The following is a 14577-nucleotide window of genomic DNA, read 5'->3' on the forward strand; positions in this document are numbered from 1 at the left end:
CATATTCTTAATGCAAAGATACTCAACAAAGTACAAATCACATACAGACACAGATCAAGATCATTCACCATGACCAAGTCAGAATTATTCCAGAGATACAGGGTTGAGTCTCTCTATATAAGTCAATAAACATAATAAAACATATAAGTGGACTTATAAGACTAAAATCACATGGTCATCTCAATAGGTGCAGAAGGCCTTTGACAAAATTCAATATGTATTCATGTTAAAAGTCCTATAAGAAAATGGTCTGGAGGGAACATACCTAAACATAATTAAAACTCATACAACAAACTCATTCTAAATGGAAATGAACTGGAAGCATAATGATTAAAATCAGGAACCAGACAGGGCTGTCTACTATCTCCACCCCTTTCAATATATTGCTTGAAACTCTTGCAAGAGCAATAAGACAAAAGGAGGAAACTAGAGTACTTATTGGTACATAAAAAGTCAAATTATCACCGAGCCCAAATAAATGACCTAACACTGCAACTCAAGATGCTGAAAAGGCAAGAATAAATGAAATGCAAACCCAGCAGAAGAGAAGAAATAACAAAAATCAGAGCAGAAATTATTGAAATAGAAACAAAGAAAACAATACAAAAAAAATCAATCAATCAAAAAGCTGGTTCTTTGAAAGGTTAAATAAGATAGACAGACCCTTACTTAGCCCAGTTAACCAAAAGAAAGAAAGAGCAAATCCTTATTGGAACATAAAAAGTCAAATTATCACTATTCGCAGACGATATGTTATTATACATAAGAGATTCCAAAAATTCCACCAGAAAAATGTTAGCAATGATTAATACTTTAAGTAAAATGACACATTAAAAAAAACAGAATATAGAAATATATATTGGTATATATGTCTATATACCAATAACAAGCAATCAGTAAAAAGCATTCAAGAAAATCCTCCTATTCACAATAACCTCAAAAAAATATGTAGGAATAAACCTAACCTAAGATATTAAAGATTTCCACAATGAAAATTTTAAATCTTTAAAGAAAGAAATAGGGGAAGACTCTAGGAGAAGATAAGACCTGCCACGCTTATGGACTGGTAAAAATAATTTAGTGAAAATGACCGTCTTGCCTAAAGCAATCCATAGAGTCATTTGTAATGAATGCAGTAAAATACCCATGACATTCTTCCCAGAGGTAGAAAAAAATCATTGCAAAATTTACATGAATTCATGTTGGGAGCTTTACTATTAGCAAGAAAGAATGCTTCCACTTTAAAAGCTTCCTTGTTCTCTGCTTCTGTGGTCTGAGTTGACAGACTATGCTTCCCTGATTAATTGGCAGTCTTGGAAACATAACCAAAGAGTTCTGTTTTAGTTTATGGGCACTGAAATCTCTCAGCACTGATAGCTTGGTTTCTATGTAAGAATAATGAATTAGAGTAGTCGCTAAGAATAATCATAGCCGAATCTTGGATACTGTAAACTTCATGTGAGTTTCAGCTGCTGAGGTAATGTAGTAACATACTGTATCTTTGGTTATTCCCTGGTTACTTTCTGTTAGTGATGTATCCTTAGTTATTCCTTGGTTACTTCTTGGTTACTCCTGATCTGATTCCTATATAAGCTTTGTCAATCTTGGGCAAAAAGAATAATTCTGGGGGGAATCACCAAACCAGATCTCAGATTATACAATAGAACTATAGTCATAAAAACAGCATGGTACTGGCGCAAAAATAGACACATAGATGAATGGAACACAATAGAAAATCTAAATATGAGTATATCACCTGATACCTGAGAAAGGTGTCAAGAACAGACAATGAAGGAAAGACATCATCTTGAACAAATGGTGTTGGCAAAACTGGACCTCCGTCTGTAGAATGAAATTGAACACATTTTTCATCCTGCACAAAAGTCAACTCCAAATGACTCAAAGACCTTAATATAAAACCTGAAACTTAGAAACTGCTGGAAGAAAACATAGGCAGCACCCTCCATGATATAGGTGTAGGAAAGGACTTTCTAAATTGGACATCAGCTGCTCAGGCATTAAGATTAATAATCAAAAAATGGACCTCATTAAGCTACAAAGCTTCTATACAGCAGAAGAAACAGCCAAGGAAGGGAAAAAGAAACCCACTGAGTGAGAGAAAATCTTTACCACTACACATCCTGACAGAGGATTAATATCCAGAATATATAAAGAACTCAAAGAACAAAGAAAAAAGACAATTAATGACTCAATAAAAAGATGGGCGGTGGACCTGAACAGAATTCTCAAACAGAGAAATAAAAATAGCTAAGAAACAGTTTAGAAGTGCACAACATCCTTAGTAATTAGAGAAATGCAGATTGAAAAAACACTTTAAGATTCCATCTTAACTATCAGACTCGCTAAGACCAAGTGAACAAGACACAAGATGCTGGCAAGGATGTGGAGAAAGTGGATTGTTCATTCACTGCTGGTGGGATTGTAAGCTTGTGCAGGTGCTATGGAAAGCAGTGTGGAGAACTTTCAAAAAACTATAAATGAATCTACCACATGATTCAGTTTTACCACTCTTGGTATCTACCCAAAGGTCTCATTCTACTGTAGAGATACCTGTACATGCATGTTTGTTGCTGCTCTCTTCACAATAGCAAAGAAATGGAAACAACCTAAATGTCCCTCAACTGATGAATGTATAATGAAAATGTCCGTACCTTATATGTGAATTTGTATCCTCATGTAATACCAGGAGCCAGTAAAATGAAAGGAAACATAGAGGTAAAGAAAAGAAAGAACCCAAGTAGGGAACAGATGTTACTAGGGGGGCAGTGGGTGAAGGAGTGTAGGTCTTACTTATGATCTCTAGATAGGCTGGCTAGACTCCAGTGGATGAATTTGCACTGAGGGAATTTTGGGTACAAATGCTTGACTGGATATGGCTTAACATCTATGGCAGAATACATGAGGTCCAGTGCAGTTGTTGGGGGGGAGCGTGGATGGGGGAGGGGTCTATATTTGATTACAAACTGTTGTGAAATGTACAAAAATCTATATTTTTTAAAAGAAGAAGCATTATGATTGTTTTCATTTCTTTAGCAATTGCAGTTCTTAGGGCTGTGGGAAAAGGCTCAAAGGCTAAATTGTTTGCAGAGAGAGCTCCAGAACAGGATAGAGTTCGAGTCCCCAGAAACCCACAAAAAATTCTGGACTATAATTCCTGCCTTGAAAGATGGAGCTGGGATCCTGAGAGCAAGCATGCTAGTCATGCAAGCTGGCTAGCAAGAAGAGCTGTTTGACTGACTCTGACTTAATGTATAAGGAAGAGTGATCAAGAATGATCCCAACATCAGCTGTGGGCCTCTACATGCATGAACACACATGGGCACATGCACTCACAAAACGTGCATATATACTGGAAAGATGGAAAAAATATGGATTTTCTGTACTCTCCTATCATTATTATATTGGTATTCTTTTTGAAAAGAGATATTCACTTGTATAATTTCAAATTTACTATTATGTAAATGATCACCTCATTTTTATTACTGAAACTGTGCTTGCTATAGCTGTAACTGTGTATCCTTCTGCCTGAAGGTGCTTCACTTAAGTCCTCCTTCAGTTTTTTAAAAAACATATTTCATTTATTACTTATATTTTATGTGTATGTTTGTGAGTGCTTTACTTGTGTGTATGTAAGTGCATGCATGTCATGCAGAACCCACAGAGAACAGAAGAGGACGTCAGATTCCCCGGAACTGGAGCCATATACTGTTGTTAGCTGCCATGAGGGTGCTGGTAAAGGAACCCAAGGCCTCTGGAAGGGCAGCAGACGCAGTTAACGTTTGAGCCATCTCTCTAGCCCCAAGTCCTCTTTCAGCTTTAAAAGTGTTGTCAATCATTTTAAAATAACTCTATGGTTCAATTAGTTTTCTACTTTCAGGTACATTTTCCTTATCTGGTGCCGTTTGTTTCTCTCCCTCTGAGTTTTCCTTAGAGGTTTCATAACATTTCTCTCATCTTCACACATTCTTATTTTTCTATAGAGCATCAATGTTATAAACCTTTTTTTCAGGGCTTTTCGTTGCAGACCGCATACATAGCACTTCATATTTGTTCAACTAATTATTTTCCATTGTAAATTACAGAACTCTGTTAATTAAAATTGATCAATTTCCAGAGGTATATTTTTAATTAAAATTTTATTGAATTGTAAATCACGTACCATGAAAGTCATCCCTTTAATGTACAAAATAGTGACTTTTTGCATTCATAGTTATGCAAATACCATTACAACTATTTAGTTTAAAAATATTTTTATTACTTCCTAAAGAAACCTAGTACTCATAACAATCATTACTGACTGGCCCTCTGCTCAGTCCCTGGTAACACCTAATCTACTTTCTACAGATTTATATCTTCTAGACACTTGTTATACATAAAATAATACAATTGATGGACTTTTGCCACTGGCTTTTTAAAAAGCACAGTGCCTCAATTTCAGACATATGTCAGCATTACATTTTCTTTGTTCCTTTCAATTGCAGGGCTATGTAAGCTTCAATCTTTTTATCTACTGATGATTAGACAAACATTATTCATTTCTGTTTTTTGGAACCATAAATTAATACTGCACAAATTTTGTTTTTAAATCATGTTTTCATTTTGAGCCTATGGCAAATGCCTAGGAATTCATTGGTCATACATTCGCTGACTTTTTGAGAAATGGAAAAATTCTTATCCAAAATAATCTCACTATTTTGAAAATACACTGTTAATAAATGTATCAGCTGCAATCGTTCTACATATCAATAATTTTGTCTTTTTTGGGGGGGTCTTTTTTGAGACATGGTTTCCCTGTAGCCCCAGCTGGCCTGGAACTCACTATGGAGACCAGGCTGGCCTTGAACTCACAGAGATCCACCTGCCTCTGCCTCCCAAGTGCTGGGATTAAAGGCGTGCACCGCCATGCCTGGCTAATTTTGTCTTTTTAAAAATTTTAGCTCCTTGGTGAGTGTGCAGTGTCATTTCTCATCTTGATTTGCATTTCCTGATAGTTTTGAATATTTTTTCTGTATTCTTATTATTTTAAAATCTTCTTTGAATAAAAGAGTTCATTACACATATTATTACTATTTGATTTTGAGCAGTATTGGACACAGTTAACTTCTGTCTTATTTTTGAAATGTTCACATTTCTGGCATAAATTTGTGCTTCTGATTTTTCACCAAGCTCATAGTCTGTACATTTTCAGTATCATTTGAAGCCTTTCAATTTTAGATGAGCCTGAATGTTCTTGTGTATGAGAGAGAGAGAGAGAGAGAGAGAGAGAGAGAGAGGGAGAGAGAGAGAGAGTTATTTTTTTATAATAAAAATTTCTGATCATGGAGCTGGAGAGATGGCTCAGTGGCTGGGAGCACTGGCTGCTCTTGCTGAGGACCTGAGTTTGATTCCCAGCACCCACATGGCAACTAACAACTGTGTATAACTCCAGTTCCAGGGTAATCCAATGCCCATTTCTGACCTCTGTGGACATTGCACAACACAGGTGCACCTACCTACCTACATGCAGGCAAACACTCATATACATGAAATTAGAATAAACATCTTCTAATTGTTATCTCAGTTTCAAGTCGCTGAGCCAAGTGGTAAGAGTGCCTTTATTTTCATAGCTCCCTGGGATCACAGCTTAGTATATACTTATGAGGTGAGCCGTGGTGGTCTCACAGATAGCTTCCACTAGTAAGATGGCTCAGGATGGGCCCAGAACATATCAGAGAAATTAATCATGTGATTATAAGGCTGAGGCTTTGACCCATGTATCAGCCTAACTGTTCAGCAAGATATGAGAACTGGGGATTGAGTTCATTCATGTGACCAATAATCCAATCATCAGTGTATAATGCAATTTCAGCTGAAGCCTAGGTAAGCTCCTTGGCTGATGAACTGTGGAATGACTTTAATGGGAAAAACTCTTTGTATCAAGCCTTTACAGACAAATTTTACATAACTTTGTAAACGAAGTTCATCATATGTTTAGGGAACATGTAGAACTAAGTACTCCTAAGAAAAGCAATATGCTCAGCCTTCCAATGATTTGGAATCCCAGTGCACCTGACTCAGAACAAAGTATGTGTGCATGAGAGATGATGGTGACAACACTGAAAACAGCAATAATTGACAATACAAATGTCTCACCAAAAGATGCTGCAAGCAACATGCGAGTATGAATTGATGAGCTCTCACTGTATCTTTGTGTTCTGCGTTAGTAGTATCGGAAAAAGTTTCTTCCTTTGTAAAACTGTTATCATGCCTTTGTCATACTACACTTCATATGCTGTTCAATAAGAGAAGAGCCCTTAGTTAGAGAATAGTAGAGTGTATATAGAGCAGGATAGAGAATAGTAAAGTAGAGAACAGTTCTAAAAGTTGTCGGGATATCTCAGAAACAGATCAAGTCTGCTCTTGGTTTAATTAGTTCAAGAGTCAAGTTTCTCATAAATGAGGCACTGATACCATGAACATTGATTGTTGGGAAGGTGGCATACTTCCCCAAGGGGAGAAGCTCCTTTGTGATACTCCCAGACCTGTTCTTAAGTGTCTCTTAGTGACCTCTGACCTGTAGCCCTAGCCTTCATAATACTCTACGGTCATAAGAATAGTGTTTTCCTTAAATGTGCATCATTCCAGTGAGTTGTCAAACCTGAGAGAATTGTGGCCAACCCCAAATATGTATCAAGTGGGTCAGACATTTACATAGCCTGAGTACATTCAAACTCAATGCATTGAAAATCAAGGCAATCTTATTGAGGACTATACATTTAGTCAATGAAATACTCAGTTCTAATTCAAGATAGCAATGTAGGTCTTAGATTCTCTTTTTCTCAAAATGGAAAGTTTTGAAAGAGTTTTTGTGAAATTTCAATTTTTGAAATAGAGATGATTAAACCTTTACTTAAATTTAACTACATTGTCCTTGATCGCAGAACAGTCAGTCCAGGACTGATGCTGAAACCCCACAGACTGCTCTCCTGATTCGACGAACACTTTTCAAGGTGTTCTGGACCTGACTTAAATACATGGTTATGCCTACATTCACAAGCATGGTTCTCTGAACAGATTTTTATGGAAGATGAGAAGGGACCAAGATAATCTATAATCTGTCTTGCGTCCTCTTTTTTGTGCCCCACATCTTCCCTTACCTTTTCTTCACATTTTTTTCATCTTAAACAATTAATGGGGCTTTTTTTTTTCTCTAAGTCTGGGCAGAGTTTATCTCAATTTCTTTAACAACATTGTGAGGAAAGCCTTATTCATTACACTTATCCTGCAAAATTGTTTCTCATGATATGTTAGAACAAATAGGCCTAATGTTTTTGAACTCCTTTGTTCTCCTGTGTCCTTTATTCTTCTTAAAGGAGCAGCAAAAAATTTTATGTCAGACATTCTTTTAAATATCTCATATGTATTAATTGTTTAAAACTTTTTCAATAATCCAAGAGTAAGGGGCCATGTTACTCTTACTCTAATTTTGTAGGTGATTATGTGAGACAAAGTGAGTTAAAAGCATTTGGCTATTTGGCTAATGAGTGACAGACCAAGACCCAGCCAAGGCAGTTGATTCTGTAGCCCACATTCATAGTCACTGAACTATGCTGCCTCACATAAAATCTTAGTGTGTGATATATCGTGCTCTGATTCTGTCCTAGGACTCTGCCCTGTATTAGACAAACAAGAACACACAGCCTATTTCTAGTCTTCTTACTCATTACATTCCTACAGGTGTTTTCTTTCTTCGTTGAATTATTTGCTCTTCCCTAATTATTAGCTCTTCTACTGATTCCTACTCAATTTCAAGTCAGTGTGCAGCCTTTCTTGACGCCCAACATGGGAATGAAGCCATAGTCCTCCCCCCAAGTATCTGCACGTACTTATCATGACACTTTTGTAGGCTTCTTTGCACTGTTTCTCTCAGCAGACTAAAACCTGTTGATGAAGGCTTTTTTCTTTACCAGCCTTTCAGCTTACCACAAATTCTAGATCATAATCACTATTATGAGTTGAATGTGAAGTATATTAATGGTGTATATTAAATGGTGTTTCTCAGATGGTAATGATGTGTTATGAAGGGGCTATGGAGCCTTTAGGAGGTAGGCTTAATCATCAGATGTGATCACTGGGGGTAGACCTTAGAAAGTTATACCCACTTCAGATTCTGACCAAAGTTCCTGATACTTGGCTCATTGCTATACTGAACTGAGCCACCATGCCTTCCTTAGCATGATGGACTGAAGCCTCAGAAACTGTTAGCCGAAATGAATCTTTCTTCTCTTATGCTGTTTCTCTCAGGTACTTTGACCACAGAAACATGTAAGTAATATAAGCATCCATTAAAAGTTTATAATCAGTATCTGATAGTACATATAATAGCATCATTTACTAATATATTACCTATGTGAAAAAATAAATAAAATTATATAATACCATTGCAATATTTCTGAAACCCAAGTGTGTAATCAAATATTTCTGGTTGTCATATCTTGATGATTTCTAGGGTTATGAAATAGGCTGCAATCAAGATACTTATTTGAAGTGAACAAAAAATCAGGTAAATAATCTCTTCTCCTTCCTCATCCTTTACAATTTTGTCAATCTTCCAAAAAGTTTCAAAATGCCAAAGTAAAGTCATCATAATACTTTAAGTATATGCACATATCTATGTACATATATACACACGGTGTGTATTAGCATTATATATTCATTATTCATATTATATATCTAGTGTGTGTATGTGTATATACTTGCCTACATGTATATTTTCCCATATCCTCATGTGGAATGTGCCAAAGTATCTGCAATAATTAGCTTCAGCTGACAACTTGCCACAAACCCAGAGTCACTTGGGAAGGGGGTTCTAGACATGTGGACCTGGGCTGTATAATAAAGCTGTCTGAGTAAACTAGAGAGTGCATACGTCAGTGAGAAGTGTTCCTCCATGGTTTATCTTCAAACTCCTGTCTTAGTTTGTGTCATGACTTCCCTCGATGGACTGCAATTTGTAAGCTGAAATAAACCCTTTCCTCCCCAGGTTGCTTTTGCTCAACACAAACCAAATGAAAACAGCATCTATTTAAAATTACTTAATATTATAAAACTATAATAAACCTATCCTAAAACATTTTCATTTTTCTACCCTATCATATTAACAGCTACTATTCAGAGAGTTTTCAATTACTTCATCTTTGATTTTGAAATTCTGTGAAAAAATCAAAGGAATGTACATAATGGCAAAAAATTCATGAAATAACTTACATTTGTCCATATTTGCATACATTGGTGTCTCTCATTATTAAGGGCTCTGTGTTGCACAAAGAAAGGTTCTGCTGCACAGTTTGTGTAAACGCTTTTAACCAGAAGAAATTCCATGTTAATTTTAAATCTGTGTAAATATATGTGCAGAGAAAAACAGCTTGATGAATCTTTCCGATGAATCCATGTCACACTGTACTTGGAGGTGAATCCTCTTACTTTTCTCCTTAGAGCTGATCCGAGGAATTTTCAGAGGCAGTCTTCCAACTCCCCTTTGAGAAAACAATAGTGTCCACTAATCCATAATTCATGCAAATAGTAATTTGTCTGACTGCTATAAAGTAAAGAGGTAGTTCCATGTTGACATAATCAAGGTTATTCTTTCTTTGACACAGTCAGATAGTACCTGCTGCCACTTTCCAGAGAGGCCTACACTTTCTCTAGTACATACATTGTAGAACTATTAACTACTATTCCTCTAGATGCTTGTGTATATTATAGCTGATAGTCTCTTATACTTTCCTCATTAGGGAAAAATCTATACCTTATGTGAATTCCAATAGACTTATAATTTTTACCTTAAATCAGTGTTTAATTATGGACTGCTGTTTATGAGACATTACTACTTCATTGGGTTTGTGTGTGGCTGCTTACTTTCTATATTTAAATGATATATAATTAATGGAAAGTTATCTATTAAAAATAATAAAATTTATTCATTCTTGTGTGCATAGCATATAGAAAAACTTGTGCTCAATTATCCCAACTTTATGAACAATACATTTATGAGATAATATGAGTTTTTAACCTTGTTACAGTGGGAGAGGTAACCAGTCTAATCCATAATCAGTGGGATTTCGTTTCTGGAATTCATCTTTACAATTATTGAGTAAATATAATTTAGTCACCATAAGCATGATAAGGCATTATTGCAAAATGAAAAATAATGTGAATTTATGATCACCGTGTAGAGAATCATTTGGTTTTTAAAGCTTATTTTAAGAAATTGTTCTCAGTCAGTTGGCAAAGAACAATGTGATGTACAAATCCATCCCTATTATTCCAAAGAAAAACACAGTGAGATTTAGAAGAGTAAGAGGACAATTACTCATGGAAACACACAGCTGATATTTATAGAGAACACTTTTGAACAATGCACAGTTTCTTGGAGACTGTTGTTACCTAGATCTATGTAATAGAAAACTAAGAACAGCAGTAGCTAATGTACCAAGCAGGCACTTGATCAAGTGCAAGTATGAACATGATCAAAATAATGGCAGAGACATTGAAACGTACGTGTAAAAGTTGTGATAATAAGGAAGTGATGATTGGAACACAAATTGGAACCATATGGCTCACTGAAGTAAGCTCATGAATAATGCAAAACCACGATGATGAAAATGATTTGAAAAGGGTGAAAACAAAGATGATTTTGTTATCCTATTTTGACAGGATTAAAATTAATAGTTGAATTCCACTGCATATATTTTCAAATTTTATTTTATTTTATTATATATATATTTGTTCTGTGTACATATGTACATAATGTGCCATACAAAATTAATGTACCCTATAAGTTTCAGGTCCTAGAATCACTGCCAAAACTTTCCTGATTATTACGTTGTTTCTTATCTCTTTTTTTCCTGGTATTTTTGAAACAGGGTCTTCCTGTAGGCCTAGAAGACTTGGAACTCACTATGTAGACCAAGCTGACCATGATCTCGTAGGAATTTACCTGCCTCTGCCTCCTGAGTGCTTGGAATTAAAGGTGTGCGCCACTGTGCCTGGATTTACTTTATTTTCTATTTTGTTTAGGTGTGTATGTGCTCGTCTTCAGGAAATAGGCTTCCAGGCCAGTTCCAGCTCCACTGTTCCAAAGCCTGTTTTAGAAGTATGTCCTGTCTTCAGCAATAGTCTCTTATCTTCAAGTTCTGGGAAGTGATCAAGTGCTGTGGTAGCAGTTGGTGTTATTTGGGGAGTCTTGGACTACCCTAACCAACAACTCGAAGGGAAGAGGTTTCTTCTATCTGGCACTGTGTTTTTTTCTGCATACCCATCAAGTATACATATACATGCACTCATGTTCAGAGAGCAGATGTATATTTTTCAGTCGATTTTTCATCTAATAATGCATTTCACCTAATCTTTCTCTCTCTCTCTCTCTCTCTCTCTCTCTCTCTCTCTCTCTCTCTCTCTCCCTATCTAAACTCTCTCCTCCCTTCCCAGTTAAAGTACCCTCATTTTCCCCTTGATTATACCTGCCTCCTCTTATTCCCCCTCTTTTGAACCTCATTCTTCCCCTGTACCCTCATGGTTCCTTGTATGTCCTTCCCTCTTCCCTTCCCAGTTGAATATCCCTTTTATCCCATCCCCCTTGGTAACATCTGTTTCCTACTAGACCCCTCTCTCAGATGCTTTCTTTCTCTTTCTCTCTGTGGTTCCTTTCCATTTTCCTGGCTTCTGTGATTATGCCTAAATATATGCTCACATAAAAGGATGTGGTGCTATGATCCACAAATGAGGGAGAGCTTCCCAAAAATTCCACCAGAAAACTGCCAGAAATGTTCAACACTTTCAGCACAGGTTACAAAATCAATTTAGAAAAAACAGTAGCCTTTCTGTATACCAATAACAATCAATTGAGAAAGCCTTCATTGAAACTCTCCCCTTCATAATAGCCTCAAGAAAAAAAAAATAACAATAAACCTAACCAAAAACATTAAGGATCTATAGAATGAAAAATTTAAATCTTTGAAGACAGAGATAGAGGAAGAAACCAGAAGTTGGAAAGACCTCCCATGCTCATGGATTTGGATTTTTAATATTGTGAAAATGACAATCCTACCAAAAGCAATCTTTAGATTCAATGCAGTGCCAATCAAAATCCCAATTACATTCTTTACAGAACTAGAAAAAAATTCTAAAATTCATATGGAATCAAAAAAGACTCTGGAATGTCAAAGAGATATTAAGCAAAAAAAAAAAAAAAGCAAAAAGCAAAAACAAAACAAACAAAAAAAAACAATGCCATTGGGATCACCATACCAGATCTCAAACTATATTACAGTGCTATAGTCATAAAAACAGCATTGTACTGGCACAAAAATAGACATGTAGATTAATGGAACCTGAGGATCCAAACAGGTACACATGCCATCTAAGCCACCTCATATTTGACAAAGTTTCCAAGAACACACACTGGAGGAAAGACAGCATCTTCCACAACTGATGACAAAACTTGATCTCAACATGTAAATTGAAATTAGACCCTGATCTTTCAACCCTGCACAAAAGTCAACTGCAAATGGATCCAAGAGTTCAATATGAATCCTGAACTTTTTCTGAAACTGAAGAGGTTTTTTTTGTGAAAGTTTCTTTTGCTGAAACTTTTGGAAGAAAACATAAGCAATACCATACAAGATATAGGTACAGGAAAGGACTTTATAAATTGGACACGAGTTGCTCAGGAATTAAGGTCAACAATCAACAAGTGGAGCATCATTAAACTAAAAAGTTTCTGTACAGCAAAGAAACAAACAAGTAGGTCAAGAGGAAATCTACAGAGTGGGAGAAAATCTTCACCAGCTATAAGTCCGACAAAGAATTAAAATCCAGAGTACACAAAGAACTCAAAAATCAAAGAAACAAGAAAACAAATGATACAATAAATAGTGGGCTAAGGACCTGAGCAGAGAGTTCTCAAAGAAAGAAAAAATGGCTAAGAAGCACCTTAAAAAGTGTTCAGCATCTTTAACAATTAAGGAAATGCAAATCCATTAGAATTCCGGGGTCTATCTGTAACTTAAGTACATATCAATTAAAAGGGTATTTATGCTTTTCCATTTTATGAACTGGTCAGTTCTACAGTTCTAATGAGTAATTACATTCTGATGGTCTGTGTAAAAGTCCATTGAGAATAATGATGAAAACCATGTAATTTCCTTATCATTACTTGATAAGAGTGGGGAAGATTATCATTCATGTCACTGACAGACAAAAGTAAAATTTTCAAGTAACAGATGTCTTAAATCTAAATTAAATTATTTAAAAATTTTAAGTTGCTCTTCCCCTTTCTCCTTCATATTGCTCAGTATACCCCCTCAAAGGAAGCACACCCCCCAACCCACCCATGACCCCCAACCACCCATCAGTTTCTTGACCTCTTTGAATTTTCCAATTGAAATGTGTGTACCTAAGATTTCAAAGCTAACATCTAGCTATGAGAGAGAACATGTGATGATTGTTTCTCTGAGTCTGGTTTACCTCATTCAGGATGATTATTTCCTATTCCTTCCACTTACTTCAAATTCCATAGCTTTAGTTTTTAACAGGTGAATAATATTCTGTGGTGTATATGTACCACACCTTCATTATCCATTCATCAGTTCATGGACATCTACGTGGTCCAACTTCTGGCCATTATGAGAAGGGAAGCAATAGGCGTGGATGAACAGGTATTTCTGTAGTAGAGTACAGAGTCTTTTGAGTACAAGCCCAAGTGTGGTGTCACTGGATCATATGGCAGATCAATTTTGAGCTCATAAGAAATCTCCACACTGGTTTCCATAGTGGCTGCACCATTGGCGCTCCCACAAGCAGTGGACGAGTGCTCCCTTATCTCCATGCCCTTACCAGCATTTTCATTGTTTTTTGATCTTTGTCGTACTCTCAAATATTTTAAAAATATTCCTCAGCCATTTATATTTCACCTTTAGAGAACATCCTGTTCAATTAATTGCCCCACTTTTAAATTATTGGGTTGTTTTTTGGATGTTTAGTTTTTTGTGTTCTTTGTATATACTAAATACTAACCCTCTATACAAGGTATAACTGGTACAGATATTTTTCCCATTCAGTAGGTTGTCCCTTCACTCAAATGATAGTCTCCTTTGGTGGACAGAAGTTTTTAACTTCATATGATCCTATTTGTCAATTGCTGGAACTAATGCTTGCATTAGATAGGGAATGGGAGGACCAGGTGAGAGGAAGAAGTATAGGCAGGGAGAAGTAGCACTGAAGACCTTGGAAAAAAACATGTGGAGACCTAACACTACATAAGCTTCTTAAGGTACACACACACACACACACACACATATCACACATACACACATACACACACATCACACATACACATACACACACATACACACACATACACACACATATACGCACACGCATATACACACACATACACACACATACACACATACACACATACACACATCACACATACACATACACACACATACACACACATACACACATACACACACATACACACATACACATACACACATACACACATACACACAC

This window comes from Nannospalax galili, unplaced genomic scaffold (assembly GCF_000622305.1).
Source record: "Nannospalax galili isolate Female #2095 unplaced genomic scaffold, S.galili_v1.0 scaffold52, whole genome shotgun sequence".
NCBI classification, from domain to species: Eukaryota; Metazoa; Chordata; class Mammalia; order Rodentia; family Spalacidae; genus Nannospalax; species Nannospalax galili.